Below are 20087 nucleotides of genomic sequence, written 5' to 3'. Positions count from 1 at the left end.
GCCCCAAACAAACATGAAACCCCTCAGGAAAGCTTTCTCACTGAGGTCTTCCCGCTGGGATTCGGACTGGACCTGCTCCAGTAAGAGAGGAATCTTAGGTCCCTTTGGGGCATGCTCTAGGCCAGGATCCTGCGGATTTTTTCTTTCTTTTTTTTTTTAGGGCCATACCCAGGGCATATGGAAGTTCCTGGGCTAGGGGTTGAATCAGAACTGCAGCTGCCAGCCTACACCACAGCCCCAGCAGCGCAGGATCCAAGCCGCATCTGTATCCTACACCACATCTCACAGCAACAACAGATCCTTAACCCACTGAGCAAAACCAGGGATCGAACCCACATCCGCATGGATACCAGTGGGGTTCGTTCCCACTGAGCCACGATGGGAACTCCCCCCACCAGGTCGTAAAGTATGGCCCCACTCAGCTCGCCAAGCACTTGTGTTTCACTAGAAACTCCAATTTCCATGGTGAGCTTGCTCTGCACCTGGATGGCCACGTTCACCTGGAAGGAGGTGAACCCCAGCTAATCAGTCTAGAGGCCCAGACGGAGCTTTCATAGTAAAGTGAGACTGAGCCCAGCCCTGGCACAAGAGGCGACAGACAGCAGTGATTAGTTACCTGCTTAATAAGGCAGGGTTTCTTTGATATGAGCGGTAGGCAACCTCACGCCCTCGTTAGACTTTCCTGTGAAGAAATCCACCAGAAACGTCAGATTATCTGGGGCTGTGAGGGACCTGCACCTTTTCAGACAGGAAAAAAGTTACAGGCCAAGGGCGTGAACTCCACTCTGGCTGCTGTAACAGTTCAAGGGTCACGATGAGAACTTTCCTGGGGGAGCAGTTTCAGCAGTTGCGAATAGCTTTCCATTCTCTTATTTCCAATGACCTAATAAGTGACACCACTTTTTTTTTTTTTTTTTTTTTTTTGCTTTTTAGGGCCGCACTCGTGGCATATGGAGGTTCTCAGGCTAGGGGTCCGATCGGAGCTACAGCTGCCGGCCTATGCCACAGCCACAACAACGCCAGATCCGAGCCACATCTTTGGCCTACCCCACTGCTCATGGCAACGCCGGATCCTTAACCCACTGAGTGAGGCCGAGGATCAAACCCGCATCCTCATGGATCCTAGTCAGATTCGTTAACCGCTGAGCCACGACAGGAACTCCTGATCCCACTCTTGGATGACCCGGGTACACGCCATTTCTAGAACAAAAACCGGAGGCCTTCTTTTACCGCCTATAATGCAAGTTCATCATTGCCAATGGACACATACCTACGCCAATCAACTGTTGCCAGAACTGTTCTAAAGCTAAAGTTGTTATTTTTGGAAGACATTTTCCAGCTTTGGGTTGATTTATAAATTAAGTAACAGTCCCATGTGACAGGCTGCTTCCTTCAGTTTCCATCACAGAGAGTTCAGCAGGAACCAGGATCAAAGCTGGGTCATCAGAGAGAGATCTGTTGAGGGTTTTTCTTCTCGGCCAAGGTGACTGGATGGTTTTACACATTTCAAACTTTGGTCCGTCTCAAAACCCCCCAGGGAGTGGATATGAGAACCCAGTCCCTCCCGGGCCAGCTGTACTCGGGCAGATTCATGCGAGCTTCGGAGAGGGCTTCTGGCCCCACCACTCATCTTTCCAGCACCTTCTTATTCCAGGCTCCTTGGCTTCCTCAAGAGAGCACAAACCTACCCCCAGCTCACTCACGGCCCAGGCATATCTGGGAAGTACGGTATCAAACTCAACGCTCCTCTCCGGAATGAGAGAAAGGCAGGAATGCTTGAAGAAGGCATCTGCAGATGCTCCCAAGCCTGGGTCTGCTTCCCGGCAGAGCAGCAGGGAGCTGAACTGCATGCTGACTGCTCTCAGAAGCAGCTGGATTACACTTCTGTTCGGTGGAAGGCTCTACCTTCTCTATTTCTTTGGCTATCAGAGTCTATGATAAGATATCGAGGGCATCCCTCAGCAGACCACACAAATTCCTCTCTGAAGTTCCTGGAAAAAAGGCTTATGTTTTTCTTTTCTTTTTTGTCTTTTTAGGGCTGTACCCACTGCAATATGGAGGTTGCCAGGCTAGGGGTCAAAACGCAGGATCAGAGCTGGGTCTGCAAGCTATACCACGTTCACAACAATGCTGGATCCTTAACCCACTGAGCGAGGCCAGGGATCGAACCTGTGTCCTCATGGATGCTGGTCAGATTTGTTTCTGCTGATCCTGACAGGAACTCCTGCTCAAATAAAGCAGTTGGCTTTATTTTATCTTAATTGTGGGGATGGTGGAACAGACATGATTTCCCTTTTCTTAGTGGCTAGCAGGAAGCTCATGAAAAATTTTATGGTCCCATGTAGCAGGTATACAGGTCCCCATTTTTTATTTTCTTATTTCTACGTTTATCTTATTTTGCTTCCCCTTTATTTTATGCTGCCACAGTTTATGTTTCCTTATAAGTCAACTTAAATCTTTTTTGGAACATAGATTACAATATGTATGCATGTATTCTGTGTATAGAGGAAACCTCAGTGCTTTGGTCTGAAATAAGGGTTTTTTAAAGACCTCTGCCAAACGGCTATGAAACCCCTAGTTCTAAAGGACATTTTAAAAAGCTGTGCATACTATTTACAATAGCCAGGACATGGAAGTAATAACCTAAATGTCCATCAACAGAGGACTTGGATAAAGAAGATGTGGTACATATATGCAATGGAGTATTAGCCATAAAAAAGAATGAAATAAGGCCATTCATAGCACACAGATGGACCTAGAAATTATAATACTAAGTGAAATCAGCCAGAAAGAGAAAGAAAACTATCATATGAGATCACCAGCACGTGTAATCTAATAAAAAAAATGATACAAAAGAACTTACAAAACAGAAACAGACTCAAAGATGTTGAAACCAAACTTATGGTTACCAAAGGGGAAGGGGGGGGGAGGGATAAACTAGGGGCTGAGACTGACATAGACACACAACTGAATATAAAATAGACACGTAACAAGGGCCAACTGTATAACGCAGGGCAACCCACTCCATACTGTGTAATAACCTGTATGAGAAAAGCACCTGAAAAGGAATGGATGTATGAATATGTGTAACTGATTTCTTTTGCTGTGCACCCGAAACTAACACAACTTTCTAAGTCAACTATACTCTAATAAAACTAATATTAAAAAAAAAGTTGTGCAGTTCCTGTTGTGGCGCAGTGGAAACAAATCTGACTAGGAACCATGAGGTTGCGGGTTCGATCCCTGGCCTTGCTCAGTGGGTTAAGGATCCAGCGTTGCCGTGAGCCGTGGTGTAGGTCGCAGACACAGCTCGGATCCCGAGTTGCTGTGGCTCTGGTGTAGGCTGGTGGCTACAGCTCTGATTTGACCCCTAGCCTGGGAACCTCCATATGCTGCAGGAGTGGCCCTAAAAAGACAAAAGGCAAAAAAAAAAAAAATTAAAAAATTAAAAAGTTATGCATCGAAGTTTTCTGTATCATTGGTTACTACCTTCCCAAATATAGCCGGGGCAGTCAAAACATGGCATCAGGCAATGTTTCTCTACACGGAATTCCTTATCTATAGCGAACGGAGATCTTTTTAGGTGGCGCAAACAATTCACCGGTAGATACTACTGAACCAAAATGTTATTCTTTTTTCAAATTTTCTTCTGGTATTTCCAGTTACTTTAGGGGGAAAATTCTTGGTTTGATGTCAATAAGTGATCGACATTTTTCCAGCACCTGCTCATCTTACTTTTTAATAAGGATATCGATCTGAGGTTTTAAAGTCAGTATATTTAAAGAAAAATACTATGGAAATGGTTATACAACTGGCATTCTAACACGACACAACCACAAAGGTGGTACCAGAATGACTGAGATTTGGAACATATCAGTGAATAGCTGACGCTTCCCTTTCTCTCCCATCTGTAGCCATGAGCAGGCAGTGGTCAATTTTCAGAGTTTACTTAACGCTACTCTGAGCACCCTGACACGATCAGAAGGGGCTTCATCATCCAAGGAAGAACTGACAAAATGATTCACTACGGGAAGGATCTGGTTCAAAGGCCACCCATCCCCACTGTCTCAGAGAGTTTCTTCTTTGTGTGTGTGTGTGTGTGTGTGTGTCTTTTTGCCATTTCTTGGGCCCCTCCTGGGGCATATGGAGGTTCCCAGGCTAGGGGTCAAATCAGAGCTGTAGCCACCAGCCTACACCAGAGCCACAGCAACGCAGGATCCAAGCTGCGTCTGCGACCTACACCATGGCTCACGGCAACGCCGGATCCTTAACCCACTGAGCAAGGGCAGGGATTGAACCCGAAACCTTATGGTTCCTAGTCGGATTCGTTAACCACTGTGCCACGACGGGAACTCCCCTCAGAGAGTTTCTTTACCAAGAACATACGCCATTCGAGAAAAGGACCAAGTCGGAGTTCCCGTCGTGGTGCAGCAGTGACAAACCCAACTAGAATCCATGAGGACGTGGATTCGATCCCTGGCCTCACTCAGTGGTAAGGATCCTTTGCTGCCATGAGCTGTGGTGTAGGTCGCAGATGGGGCTCAGATCCTGTGTGGCTGTGGCTGTGGCTGTGGCCTGGCCTGGGAACCTCCATATGCTGTGGATGCAGCCCTTAAAAAAAAAGAGAGAGAGAGAGAGAGAGAGAAAAGGACCAAGTCATTCCAGGAAATACTTTCGGATCCAGTTTCCTGTCCAGCTAGAGTTTCAAGATTAACTCTTCTCCGTCTGACCCCAAAACCATATTTAATGGAAGCTGTTCGAAGTGTTTATGCACATTGACCAACAGTTCAAAGTTGTCATTTGGAAGGGGGACAAAGACTCACTCCCTAAACTTACCGAGGAGTTGAGACGAGAAATCCTGGAACAGATTCCTACCGAGGTCATTTGGAGTTTAGGAGAATTTTTGGTTTGGGTTTTCTTCTAGTTTTAATTGCTTATAAAAGCTCCTTAATGTCAAGTAAAGAACAACAGCAACAAATGTGAAAAGTTAACTTCCCCCCGATGTTTACGCTAAAGAAAAAAAATGTGTTCCCAGCAACTCTCCGGCAGGAGGGATTAAAACCAAATAAAACTGTATGAAAAGGAAAGGGAAACCCAGATTACTCAAGCACAAAAAACAACAGCTGCACTAAAAGGCCCGCCAGAGAAGCAACGGATCTGCTTCGTCAAAATCTGTTTCACGGATCCCAGATCTGCTCCAGGGATCCCAGAGTCCATTCCATTTCCATCAGAGGCGATTCGACAGACCGTCAGAACCAAGCTCAGACGTCTTCATTCTACCGGAAAGGCCTGCGCCTCCAGCCCTCGCGGTCACCCGTTCATGCTCCTCCCGCAGAGAGCGTTGCTTTTGCACGGATGCTTAAGCAGCAGACAAAGCTGGGCAGATTCACAGAGCGAGTAGGACAGAGAAGGCACTTTGCTGTTTCTAATTCGTTTCCTCTGGTTACGGCTGACCCTGAGAACCAGCAATGAGGACTGTTCCGTGTGTGTATAAAGAACAGGTCCTGATACAGGCAGGTGTTGGTGACTTTCACAATAAAACAGAACAGATAAATCAGAAACGAATACAGTAGAAATGGACAGAACTATGTAAATCAACTATCATTCTAAAAATTCAAAAAAAAAAAAAAAAAGAAAGAAAGAAAGAAAAGAAAGGCATGAAAATGTTTCTGGAGATCCTGCTGTGGCACAATGGATCGGCAGCATCTCCGCAGTGCCAGGACGCAGGTTCCATCCCCAGCCCAGCACGATGGGTTGAAGGATCCAGCATTGTCCCAGCTGCCCTTGCAGGTTGCAACTGCAGCTCAGATCTGATCCCTGGCCTGAGAACTCCATATGCCATGAGGCAGCCAAAAAAAAAAGGGGAGGGGGTGGGTGGGTGGGTGGGTGGGTGGAGAAAATGATTACTTCTGGCAGTAGAAGTGAGACTTTTCTTAGGATATGGTTTTATACAGTTTTGGCTTTTTGCACCATGAAATATTTTACATATTAAAACGATAAAATCAAATAAAATGTATGAGGGGAAAAAGCATATCCTGAAGCTGAATATGAACAGAACCATATGAGCCTGTTATGATAATAGCATCTGCGCAAAAAAAAGGCAACTCAATCGAGTGACTTTTGGATACAGTTTTCTGGCTGCTCTCCCCCTTCTTTGGATGTGGTCAAATGTACATCAGCAGCTTAGGTCACTTAATAAATGGAGACGAACTTGAAAAGAAAAAAAAAATCTTCAACTTTACTTAATAGGTTTATTGTTGGCCATGATATCAGTGCTGTCACTCTGTAAGCGAGGGTCTCACTCTGTGACATGAGGGACTTAAACACGCAATGGGCACAGTAAGGACGAACCCTGTGATGCTGGTTCTAAATAAAACATATTGCTACGAACTTGAGATTTTTTTTTTTTTTTTTTTTGTCTTTTTGCCATTTCTAGGGCTGCTCCCGCGGCACATGGAGGTTCCCAGGCTAGGGGTCCAATCGGAGCTATAGCCGCCAGCCTACACCACAGCCACAGCAACACGGGATCTGAGCCACGTCTGCAACCTACACCACAGCTCATGGCCACGCCAGATCCTCAACCCACTGAGCAAGGCCAGGGATCAAACCCGCAACCCCATGGTTCCTAGTCGGATTCATGAACCACTGAGCCACGACGGGAACTCCTGAACTCGAGATTTTTAAGGAAAACATTTAAATTTCTTAGTTCTTTCACCTGGAAGCAGTGACGTCCCTAGCAATAAGTAGAGTTTACACCCAGATTTTGGTTTTAAATACCACTTCTCCACTAAAAGGAAATAGGTTTCTTGGAGAAACAGCTGATTCCAAGATTGAGTCCAGGAAAGCACAAGCTGAGCTTGAGGCACCTGATTGTGTCAAAAAAGTGAAGAAATCACTCAGAGAATGTCAGGGGCGGGTTAAAAGGACCCAAGGGCCACCTTGTAAAGGTTCTCATTTACTGAGCTTGGGATAATTTGAACACTAAAAAGAGTAAGGAAGGAGTCCCCACTGTGGCTCAGTGGGTTAAGAACCTGTGAGGATGCAGGTTCGACCCCTGGCCTCGTTCAGGTGGTTAAGGATCCCATGTTGCCTCAAGCTGCAGCAGAGGTCACAGAGGCAGCTCAACTCAGGTGTTGCCGTGACTGTGGTGTAGGCCGGCAGCTGCAGCTCTGATTCGATCCCTGACCTGGGAACTTCCATATGCTGCAGGTGCCACTGTAAAAAGGCAAACAAAAAGAACTCCCCCCAAAAGTAATGCAGTTAATGAACTATGGCATTTTTACAAAAAAAAAAAAAACCCTGAGTCTGAAATGCCCCCCCCCCAAAAAGGAGGAGGGCACAAAGGCCTCTCTCTTCTTTATAAAAGGATACAAGCCAATCAACGTAACGGAATTTAAAGATCAGCATTCTGCAAGGATCAATGGAAAAACACATTTAGGCAACGATCATCGATCTTCGATGGATGCTGAAGCCACAGGACGACAAGTTATTTGAAACAGAATATGTGACCCTATGGTCCTAAACTATCACACCGCTGGTTCCTTGCTAGTTACAAAGGCAAGGAACTGCCGTGACAACTGCCGTGACAAGAGGGAGATCTGGCGGCTATGATCTTAACCAAAGTGTTTAAATTCAGCATCACCAACTGTTTCGGACTTCATGTTTGTGTCCCCCAGACTCATATGCTGAAATCCTAACCCCCACACCTAATGACATTAGGAGGTGGGGCCTTTGAGAGGCAATTAGGCCATGAGGGTGGGGCCCTCATGAACTGGGTTCGTGCCCTTATAAAAGACGCAGGAGAGCTCCCTTGCCTCTTCTGGCCACAGGAAGACACAGCGAGAAGATAGACACCTTTGAGCCATGGAGGGAACCCTCACCAGACACCCAATCTGCTGGTGCTGCGACTGAGGATTTGTCAGTCTCCAGAACTGTGAGAAATAAATGTTACTAAAGCCGCTCTTTCCATGGTATTTTTGTTACAGCAGCTCAAACAGACTAAGGCACCAATAATGGGACAAAACCATGCCTCCTGATAAAATACAAGAGAACATATACATCAGAGGATGCAAAGGGTATCTTTATAGTGTTCCTGACAAAAGTGTTTGACTCGAATCTAATCATGAGATTAACAGACAAATTCAGACTCGAAAACGGACTACCAGCAACGGACTACACCCTTCAATTACATTTTCTTGGGTGGGAAAATGATGTTGTTATGAAGAGAACACCCTCATTCTTAGGAGATACACACTGAAATGGTTAGGGGTAAAAGATGATGCGTACACCCTACTTTCAAGTAGTTAAGGAAAAAAAGGTATACCCACTATACATACACACGTATAGATGTGTGTCAGAGGTTCTTAAAAATTAGCTCCCTAGTCTGGCAGCAGCATCGCATAAGGAATTTAAGCAGCAAAACGTTTACAACTGGTGATTTTAGCTGAGGGATAGATGGTGGGCCTTCATTGTACTATTTTTTGGTTTAGGGCCACACCTGCGGCATGTGGAAGATCCTGGGCTAGGGGTCGAATCAGAGGTGTAGCTGCCGGCTTATTCCACAGCCACAGACGGCAACACCAGATCCGGGCCACATCTGCAACCTCCACTGCAGCTTGCAGCAACCTGGGATCCTTTTTTTTTTTTTTTTTGGTCTTTTTTTTGTTGTTGTTGTTGTTATTGTTGCTATTTCTTGGGCCGCTCCCGCGGCATATGGAGGTTCCCAGGCTAGGGGTTGAATCGGAGCTGTAGCCACCGGCCTACGCCAGAGCCACAACAACTCAGGATCCGAGCCGCGTCTGCAACCTATACCACAGCTCACGGCAACGCCGGATCGTTAACCCACTGAGCAAGGGCAGGGATCGAACCCGAAACCTCATGGTTCCTAGTCGGATTCGTTAACCACTGCGCCACGACGGGAACTCCATGGGATCCTTAACCCAAGGTGTGAGTCCAGGGATCGAACTCACATCCTCATGGATGCTAGTCGGGTTCCTAACCCACTGAGCCGCCACAGGAACTCCCATTTTACTATTCTTTAACTTTGCCCTAGGTTTGAAATTTCCCAAAATAAAAGACTGGGAGTGGAGAGAATAAGTTTTCATCCATTTCCTTGTCAGGGAATCGAAACCATGATTCTTCACATTGTTGGTTCTTTTTTCTTTCTTTCTTTTTTTTCTTTTTAGCGCTGCACCCGCAGCATACAGAGGTTTGCAGGCTAGGGGTCCAATCGGAGCTGTAGCTGCCGGCCTACACCAGAGCCACAGCAACGCGGGATCCGAGCCGCGTCTGCAACCTACCCCACAGCTCACGGCAACGCCAGATCCTTAACCCACTGATGGAGGCCAGGGATCATAGCTGCGTCCTCATGGATACTAGTCAGATTCGTTTCTGCTGCTCCACGATGGGCAGTCCCACCTTGTTAGGTCTTGAATGTGCGAAAGCGGCCGGGAGTGCTACATCACACAGACAGGTGTAAGCACTCCACGCACAACATGAGACGACGGCGTCAAGGCCAAAGGCACGAGGTCCGGGGCTGACCGTGAAGGACACCAACCAGAGGCTCTGCCATCTGAACGGCCTTCTTCCTCGGGCTGTTTTCCCCTGATAAACATCAGCTGGACCACAAGGAAGATGAAACTGTGAAGAATTCATCTCGCTTTTCTTCCCTCTCCAGACGCGTCTCAGGTCCAACGTCGCAGAGGATTTTTTTATCAGACTTCCACCCAGAGATCACCTCCAAGCTAACTGAACTTACTCGGAGGACTTGATGATAAAGGGCCTCCTGAAGGAATGAGTTGGGCGTTAACGGAGCAAAGAGGACGATGCCCAGTTAAGTAAACTGTTTTTTGAAATCTGAAAATGCAGGTGACCCAGGACTTGTTCAGGCTGTGCCCTGCCCGGGGAAGCACCAGAGGGATGCCCGGGAGCCTTCTCTCCTCGTTCAGTGAAGGGGAAGGCAAAGGATCCAGACACAGAAGGGCTGATTCTGACATTTCACCTCCCGCTTAAGCCTCTCCCAGAGGCTGGGCACCTAAGCCTCAGAACCATGAACCAGGAACGGGACCACACGGGCCATCCTGCCCCAATGAACAGACGAGAAAACCCGAGGTCCCCAGAGGCCATCTGTCTTGTTGAATGTCATCCGTGCTCGTCGCCAGTGTCAGTGCTGCCTGACAGTCTAATGCATTTGCTTCCTGCCTCTGTATTAGGGAGCAGCAACATTTGGGGGGAAGAGGAAGCTACCAGCATTTTAGGCTGGCTGTCAACAGCTGGAGTTAGCCATTTTCTATAAAGCAACCCCAGCCCCACCTTTTACCTGAAGGACTTTGCCAAGTCTAACGAAGTTGACAGCGTACATGCCCTTTGGCCTAGCAATTCCAATTCTAGAAGTTTATCCTACAGATACTCATGCATAAGGGTGCAAAAATGTATGGGCAAGATATGAAAAATGCTCAGCACCACTAGTTATTAGAGAAATGCAAATCAAAAGTACAATGAGGTACCACCTCACACCGGTCAGAATGGCCATCATTAATAAGTCTGCAAATAAAAAATGCTGGAAACAGTGTGGAGAAAAGGGAACCCTCCTACACTGTTGCTGGGAATGTAAACTGGTACAACCACTATGGAGAATAGCGTAGAGGTTCCTCAGGAAAACTAAATATGGAACTACCATATTATCCAGCTTTCCCACTCCTGGGCATACATCTGGACAAAACTACAATTCAGAAAGATAGGTGCACTTCTGTGTTCATAGCAGCACTCTTCACAATAGTCAAGACATGGAAACAGTCTAAATGTCCACCGACAGATGAATGGATTAAGAAGCTGTAGTACAGGAGCTCCCCTCATGGCTCAGTGGAAATGAATCTGACCAGTATCCATGAGGACACAAGTTCGATCCCTGGCCTCGCTCAGTGGGTTAAGGATCTGGCATTTCGTGAGCTGTGGTGTAGGTCACAGATGTGGCTCGGATCTGGCATTTCTGTGGCTGTGGTGTAGGCTGTGGTGTAGGCTGTGGTGTAGGGGCTATAGCTCTGATTCGACTCCTAGCCTGGGAACCTCTGTATGCTGTGGATGTATCTAAAAAGACACACACACACACACACACACACACACACACACAGTACGTGTACACAATGGAATACTACTCAGCCATAAAAACAACAAAATAATGCCATTTGCAGCAACATGCATGCAACTAGAGATTCTCATACTCAGTGAAGTAAGTCAGAAAGAAAAAGACAGGAGTTCCCACTGTGGCGCAGCAGGAACGAATCTGACTAGGAACTATGAGGTTGCAGGTTCAATCCCTGGCCTTGCTCGGTGGGTTAAGGATCCAGCATTGCCGTGAGCTGTGGTGTAGGTCACAGACGTGGCTCAGATCTGGCGTTGCTATGGCTCTGGCATAGGCCAGCAGCTACAGCTCTGATGAGACCCCTAGCCTGGGAACCTCCATATGCCGCAGGTGCGGCCCTAAAAAGACAAAAAAAAAAAAAAAGGACAAATTCCACATGATCTAACTTATATGTGGAATCTAAAATATGGCATAAATGAACCTATCTACAAAACAGAAACAGACTCACAGACATGGAGAACAGACTTGTGGTTGCCAAGGGGCATAGCTGTGCATATTTAGAAATGCATGGAGAAAAATACAGTATACCTATATATTCGTATTTTAGGGGGATGTGTGGTTATCAAATTATACTCCCTTGTATCCTTCAGTGCAGCTTAGAAGCTTTAACCATGTGCATGTAGCTCTGCTTTTAATAATTAAAGAAAAAGAGGGAAGGCCTCTTCTTTTAGGAAAGTTCTGGAAGCCCTGGAGGTCACCCCATCTCAGGCCAGGCCCCATCGAGTAAAGACTTTTTAACTGAATCAGCAATTCGACTGCTGGATGTGAGCTAATCTGGTCTGCTATCTCATAATATATACCCTTAGTGCAACAAATGATTTGAACATGGGTCAGGGCAAGGCCAACATTCAAATACTTCTCTGCTGCAAACGCTCAGCTGGTGCCAGCCTCAGGCTAGAGTCAGAACATTTGAGTGGAAACATTTGACAGGAAAGAAAACGGATGCCAGCTTGGTCAGCAAGTTCCCTGGCGTCTCCAGGGAATTCTTTCCAGTCCCTTAAACTGTGTTCAGGGTAGGGCTTTTGCATGGCTACAAAAGTATATTCTCCCTTTGTTGAAAAACAAACAAGCACTTCAGTAAAACGATGTAGCTAAAAGACCCTATTGGCTTTTCCTCCAAGCCTGGGAGAATAGCAGTTTGGTCTTCTGTATCACTCCAAAGTCTTGATGAAGAGAAAAGCAGCAGAATTGGGGAGAATCAAGTTTAAACACATGTATTAGCAGTCAATGAACTTGCAAGGGGTACGCAGCCCCACGTTCAGTGAATGTGCTGGACGAGGACTCTGCCTAGTCATGTGAGACCGTCAGAGTTCCAGGAAGCTGACCTCTTTGGAGGGGCACAGAGGGTGACACGAGTTTTGTGGGGGCAAGGCTGTGGAGCTTGCGATGCATATCTCCTAGCTGGACCTCTGCAGCAGCTCCAGTTCCATTCTCAAGACCACTTAGCTCCTTCTCCCACCCAGGGGCCCCCTGTGGCTGTGTCCTCTTACTAAAAACACCATTTAAACCCTGCTGACACCTTCGGGATCAAGGCCCGCTCCTTATGGAGAGAGACATTTGCTCCTGTCGCTCTGTCCAACTGCCTGCCTGTACCTTGTAGGTCAACACGCACAGCTCATCTCAGAGTTCCCGGACCCCACCCCTCCTCTGTCCTTCACCTGTGCTCTTCCCTCTACTGAATCGCCTTTCCTGTCCCGTTTACCTCCTAGTCTCCTTCAGATTTGATGAGAACCTCTGGGCAGCCTCTCCAACCTCCTCTCTCTCAAGCAGAGCAGAAACCAAGAGAGCGCCAGTGGCACACAGGCCCTGCCAGGTTCACCCTCCAACACATGTTTTGCAGAAGGAGCAGAGAAGCAGAGAAATACTCAGGAAGGACAAAGAGATGCTTCCCATTCATCCCAGAAACCACGGCACCAGTAAAAGGTGCAGAGCACATCGCAAGCCAGGCCATGGCTCTGCACAGGGTTGGAAGGTCTTTGTAAGGCTGTCCATTCATTCCAGAAACAAGGAGGCAGCCAGACAGCACAGTACACTGAGCCGGGGGCCTTGATCAAGTCTGGTGCTTCTCCCAGATGAACCTCGAGCCTTGGTGAACCCATCCACCAAGCAAGTGTTGTGTCTCCTGTTTGATTATTTGTGAATTTCCCATCACCACGCTGTTCCTCTTTAGAGGGCAGGCAGGCATAACACACACTGTGTGACATCAAAGACCACACTGCCTGGAGGAGGCCTCCAGAACAGATTCTGGCTCCAGCGGCTCCTCACACCGACCCAGGAGCGTCCTAGCTTCTGACTCAACAGGCGCCCGCTCAGGCTCTCTGATCGGCAAGTTCCAGGCAGACAATTTTAGATTCCAGGGGACACCCTAACACGTCTCTCTTTCTGATCCAACAAGGGTTTTGGACTACACAGATTGCAAAGTGGAGGAAGGTTTCTGAAGTACCCGAAATGGCCCTGAGCTGCAAACAGGATCATCCTCTCAAGGCATTTTGGCCAAAGTGCCTGTTCCTGTTCATTTCCACCTATTTTATCCTCTGAGTGATATTTTCACAGCATTTAAGCTTCAGACTTTAGAAAGAAGCCACAGAATAACTGGTGTATGTGGGTTTCAATGAAACAGCTCCTCAGTTCTACCCGCTAGGAAAGGACTCCTCATTTCAAATACTCAGTTTTGTAAATTACCTGGAGAAATGAGTGAAAAGGAAAGGAGAAAGTGTGAAATAAGTAAAATCTTTTTTTTTTTTTTTTTAATGGCCGCACCTGGGGTTCTGGTCATGGCTCAGCAGAAACAAATCTGACTAGTATCCACGAGGACACAGGTTTGATCCCTGGCAATGCTCAGTGGGTTAAGGATCCAGCGTTGCCATGAGTTGTGGTGTAGGTCACAGATGAGGCTTGGATCCCGTGTTGCTATGGCTGTGGTGTAGGCCAGCAGCTGTAGCTCTGATTGGACCCCTAGCCTGGGAACCTCCATATGCCGCAGGTGTGGCCCTAAAAAGACAAAATAAAATAAAATGAAATAACACATGGCTGCACCTGCAGCATATGGACGTCTTCAGGCCAGGGACTGAATCTGAGCCACAGCTGCAATGTTGGATCCTTTAACCCACTGCACCGGGTCAGGGATGGAACTCACACCTCCGCAGCAACTCAAGCCATTGCAGTTGGATGCTTAACCCACTGTGCCATGGCGGGAACTCCATGAAATAGGTAAAATCTTGACTTTTTAAAATTTTCTTTACTCTTTTGTATCCCACGGACAGTTATGTGCTAAGTTCTGCCAGGTCTCCCTCCAAGTGTTCCTGGGAGCTTGTAATCTCAGTGAAATATTGCCAACTTGGTGCCTCAGTGCCAAAGATAACAAACAGGATGCCTCTCAGGGAGCCAGCTGCTCAGAAGAGGGGCATGGTGCTGGGTGGAATACTTGCTGTAATTAAGCCAGTCATTCTCAGCCGAGGGTGATTTTAGTTTTGGTTGTCACAACTGGGGAGAGAGGTTGCTACTGGCAGGTAGTGGACAAAAGGCAGGGATACTGTTCAATATTCTACAGTGCACAGGACAGCCTCCCACACAAACAATTATCTGGTTCAGAATGTCAAAAGTGCCAAGGTGGGAGTTCCCATTGTGGCTCAGCAGTAACAAGCCCGACCAGGATCCATGAGGATTCAGGTTTGATTCCTGGCCTTGCTCAGGATCTGGTGTTGCCGTGAACTGGGGTGTAGGTCGCAGGTGCGGCTTGGATTTTGACCCCTGGCTTGGGATCTTCCATATGCTGCAAGTGCGACCCTAAAAAGAAAAAAAGTGCCAAGGTTGAGAAGCCCTGCTCTAAGCCTCTGCTGGCATTCTTCTGGTTTCCATATGCTCCTAAATCACTTCCTAACTCCAATTCTCCAACACGGGGATACAGGCAACAGATTGGAGAAAGAGAGGGAGCGTTAACTCAGCAAAGCGCTGGTTCTGCCGTGCAGTCATAACAGGGAAAGCACCTTGAATTTATTGTGTGATTTGGAAGATGGACAGAAGAGCTTTTTTTTTTTTCTTTTTCCTTTTTTTCTTTTTATGGCTGCACCAGCGGCATACAGACGTTCCTGGGCTAGGGGTCAAATCAGAGCTGTAACTGCAGGTCTACGCCACAGCCACACCGGATCCAAGTCCCGTCTGAGACCTATGCTGGAGCTTGTGGCAATGAGGGATCCTTAACCCGCTGAGCCACAAATGGAACTCCTGGGCAAGCTTTAACCGTCTCATTTTTATAATCTGGTAAAAGAGAGGAGGCCTAAGGGGGCATCAGGGAATAGGAAGGGCCCGGCTGGATGGGGACGTGTAGCCCCATTGTGCTTCGTGGCCCCACTTTCCTTCTTAGCCAACAGTTTGGAATGACCCACACTTTTGGAGCACTGATAAATGCTTTGATTTTAGGCACAGTGATCTTCACAGCTCTAATTCTTTTTCATTTATTTTTTTCTTTTTAGGGCTGTACCCACGGCACATGGAAGTTCCCAGGCTAGGGGTCGAATCAGAGCTGCAGCTGCCGGCCCACACTCCAGCCACAGCAGATCCGAGCTGCATCCGTGACCTACACCCCGGCTCACGGCAACGTCGGGTCCTTAACCCACCGAGCAAGGCCCGGGATTGAACCTGCATCCTCATGGATGCTAGTCGGGCTTGTTACCGCTGAACCACGATGGGAACTCCTTCCCAGCTCTAATTCTGGAGCCAGGCTGGCAACCAGCATTAACCGAGGAGTATACACCCCTCGAGTGCTGAAGACTAGTCTAGTACCATCACCTCAGGACATGAGGTAAACAACAAAACCTATTACTCTTACCACGTGGAGGCAAGTTTCTCAATCATTTCTTTTGCAAATGGAAATCACAGCACACGGACCTTTTTTTTTTTTTTTTTGCCCTGCCCACTGCATGCTGAAGTTCCCAGGTCAGGGACTGCACCTGCACCATGGAGCCACCCAGGCCACCCGCAGCAACAACGGAGCCTTAACCCACTGCACTCCAGGAGAACTCCCGCATGCATTTGTTCATGATAAGCTTCCTTGCGTGGATAAAGCTCAGGGATGCTCGCTACCTGGGAAGTACATGTTCCGGCCATGCCCGATCTGGCTGTGCTACGTTACTGACCAACACGTAAGAGTTACTCCCAAGCTTGTAAAAAGCTTGTATGAACATGTCACGAGGCATCTGCAGTGCTATTTGCTTTATTTCTTGGGAAACATGGGGGTGGGGGTATGGGGGAGGAATTGTCAAAACTGGGACATGTCCCTGGAAGTATGTTATGCATGGAATGTCATACACCATGGGTGCTGCAGCCAAAACCCAAAGAAGTTGAGGGGCTGTGGTTCTCCTACAGAACAAAGAAGGCCTGAAATAATACTGGCTGTATGTGGAAGAGCCTGGGACAACGTGGAGAGTGCCAGTGTCAAGCCCTAATGCCGGCTAGGCTGCCAAACACTCAAGGCCGAGACACTGAACCTCGTCCTTAAAAGACAGAAAGATGGGAGTTCCCATCATGGATCAGCAGACACCAATCCAACTAGCATCCGTGAGGATGCAGGTTCGATCCCTGGGTCAGGGATCTGGAGTTGCCGTGAGCTGTGGTGTAGGTCGCAGACGCAGTTCAGATCTGGCGTTACTATGGCTGTGATGTAGGCCGGCAGCTGCAGCTCCAATTCGACCCCTAGCCTGGGAACTTCCAAATGCTATGGGTGTGGCCCTAAAAAGCAAAAAGAGGGAGTTCCTGTTGTGGCGTAGTGGTTAATGAATCCAACTAGGAACCATGAGGTTTCGGGTTCGATCCCTGGCCTCGCTCAGTGGGTCAGGGATCTGGAGTTGCCGTGAGCTGTGGTGTTGCAGACGCGGCTCGGATCCTGTGTTGCTGTGGCTCTGGCGTAGGCTGGCAGCTACAGCTCCGATTAGACCCCTAGCCTGGGAACCTCCATATGCCGTGGGAGCAGCCCTAGAAATGGCAAAAAGACAATAAATAAATAAATACTAAAAATAAAAATAAGGAGTTCCCGTCGTGGCGCAGTGGTTAACGAATCCAACTAGGAACCATGAGGTTGCGGGTTCGGTCCCTGGCCTTGCTCAGTGGGTTAACGATCCGGCGTTGCCGTGAGCTGTGGTGTAGGTCGCAGACGCGGCTCGGATCCCGCGTTGCTGTGGCTCTGGCGTAGGCGGGTGGCTACAGCTCCGATTGGACCCCTAGCCTGGGAACCTCCATATGCCGCGGGAGCGGCCCAAGAAATAGCAACAACAGCAACAGACAAAAAAAAAAGACAAAAGACAAAAGACAAAAAAAAAATAAATAAATAAAAATAAAAATAAAAAAAAGCAGAAAGAAATAAAACTTAAAAAAAAATTCTTTTTTAAAAAAAAGAAAGACAGAAGAGAGCCAGTATGTGTGTATGCTGCACCTATGAGGGTGCATTTTCTGGGTCAACCTTTCTGGGCTACAGGGTGCCCAGATATTTGGCAAACCATTATTCTGGGTGTGTCTGCGGGGGTGTTTCTGGAGGAGATTAACATGTGACTCAGGCTGATGAAGCGGACTGCCCTCCCCGGCGTGGGTGGGCCCCATCCAGCCACCGAAGGCCTGACTAGAGCAAAAAGCTGCCCACAGGAGAGCTCATGCTCTCAGCCAGTCTTCCAGCTGGGACAAGGCTTGTCCTGCTGTTGGACTAGAACTTACACCACTGGCTCTCCTGCGTCTCCGGCTTGCCAAGTGCAGAGCTTGGAACTTCTCAGCCTCCATCACTCCATGAGCCAATTCCTTATAATAAATCTCTTCATTTACAAACACACACACACACACACTCTTTCCCACACACTAAATATTTTTAATGTATTCAATATACATTATCAAATATTTTATGTATTTTAATATCTTATCAACTATTTTAACATATTTACATGTATTACTATATTAAATATAGGTAGATAAATATTCACTATAAGTAGATGGGTCCCACGGGGCCTTTTTTTCTGGAGAACCCAGGGTAAGTAACACGAAGCCCAATCACAGAAAGATCTCACCTTCGAGACTACACATTGGACGACATCAGACTCTTGGTGGAAACGTCTAGTTCCTGCTTCTCTGAGGCCTCCTGAGCCCTTGCGCTAGATGGTCTGGGGGAAGTGAAGTCCTAGAAGCTTTGGCCACATTAATCACGATAATCATATCTAAGTGAGTTTGTAGGAAATTGTGTCCCTCCAAAGAAAAAGCAAATCCTCCCGCAGCTGATTAAAGAAAAATGTTTAAACCTGCATGTAGGAGTTCCCGTTGTGGCTCAGCAGTAACGAATCCAACTAGGATTCAAGAAGATGCAGGTTCCACCCCTGCAGTGTAGGTGGCAGATACGGCTCCGATCTGGTGTTGCTGTGGCTGTGGCGTAGGCTGGCAGCGCGGTAGCTTCAATTCAACCCCTAGCCTGGAAAACACAAACAAAACAACAAAACAAAACAACAAAAAAACAAAAATCACCTGCACGCAACCCATCTTCCCGGCAAAAGACAGGTGTTCATTTATTGCCTAAGACAGTGAAAGGGCTGGAGGGCGGGGACAAATGGAGGTCTCAGGAGAACAAACGCTTCTGGGTTTCTTTTAAATCTCCAGCACTCACTCCTAGCAAAGAATCCTCCTCCTCCGAGTGAGTTGTCTCCTCTAGAGCACAATCCCTTTATCACAGAACAAGGCAGCCCATCCTTACTGCAGAGAAAGTCCCGCAGAGAACCAGAATCTGCTCTAGACGAATAAATACATAAATTAGCTGCAACAAGACAAAAATGACAAAAGAATGATTCCAAAGAAACACCTAAAGAGTGCAATTAAGATCACGCAGCTTACTATTAAAAATCAAAATAATCTTAGTTATCATCGGTTGAGCACTGCCTTTGTGTCAAGAACCACATGCTTGGAACAGTGTCTGGGGCTTAGGGTTAGTGCCACGTAAGTATTAGTTATTTTGGTGACTTAGTCTCGTTTTCAGTTAAAGCAAGGCAAGAAAAAGACATCTGAGCTGCTTTTTTGAAGGATGCACTGGATTTTATCAGGCAGGTCCTGAGCAGGAAGGGGTAAGGCAGCCAAAACAGAGGGAGAGGCAAGGGCACGGCCTACTTGCGGGGAAGGGCAAGTTTTAGGGCTGAGGAATGCCAGGCACTGGGGCTAGTGTGGAGGGTGGGAAGCAGTGGGAGAAGGGGAGCCCGAAGCCACAGGGGCTGACAAGCAGGACCCTAATCTGTGTCGTCATTGAAACAAACCACTGGAAATGAAGCCAGACCTAGAAAACTTGGGCAGTACCCTGGGGACATGGTCTGGGGGGGGGGGGGGGACAGACAAAAACGAACTAGAATATAGGTGACGGACGCCATCACTGAGGGGTGTAGAGCCAAGTGATAAACACAGGGGAGGGAAGCCTTCTTAGACGGGGTGACCTCTGAGGGGACAGTGGCTTATTGTAAACACAACTTCACCAGACAGAGAGGGGAAGGGCATCCTGCGGGAGGAACCAGCAGGCACAAAGGTGTGACAGCAAGTGGTGGCGTGAGACCGTCTGAAGCAGATAGGCATTGCAGCGGGTAGTGCCCAGGTGAGAGGGCAGAAAGCGGGGGGTGGGGGGGTAGGAGGCCTTGGGGTCCAAGCCAAGGAGTTCTGAACTTCACCCATCCGCACAGAAGGTCTGCGACATGAACAACTGCTGGAGAAGCTGTGTAGGGCAAGTGAAACCAGAGGTTGCTGGACTAGTTAAGGGATTACTAAAACTAAACGTGGGATCTAATCAAATTCAGAGAATGGGGAGCAGGGAGAAGGGGTGGAGAGATGCCAAAGTTTCTCGCTTGGGTAAAGGTTTGGGTTCATGGTTAGTAGAACCCTGTTATCGGATCTCACCAGAGCCTTAAAAACCAGGTGGAACCAGCTAAAAGCTCCACTGTTGGTT

General features: G+C 47.7%; 1 protein-coding gene across 1 annotated transcript in view; it reads right to left on the bottom strand.

The window, feature by feature from the left end:
• Positions 1–20087, bottom strand: part of NXN (nucleoredoxin) — a 167468-nt gene that overhangs the window by 48604 nt on the left and 98777 nt on the right. The gene's annotated exons all lie outside the window — the stretch shown is intronic.

This window comes from Sus scrofa, chromosome 12 (genome assembly GCF_054392235.1).
Source record: "Sus scrofa isolate SSC_HxYL_T2T_F1_AM1 chromosome 12, Sscrofa_HxYL_maternal_Yorkshire_Landrace_v2.0, whole genome shotgun sequence".
Classification (NCBI taxonomy): domain Eukaryota; kingdom Metazoa; phylum Chordata; class Mammalia; order Artiodactyla; family Suidae; genus Sus; species Sus scrofa.
This window is presented reverse-complemented; position numbering and strand designations above follow the sequence as displayed.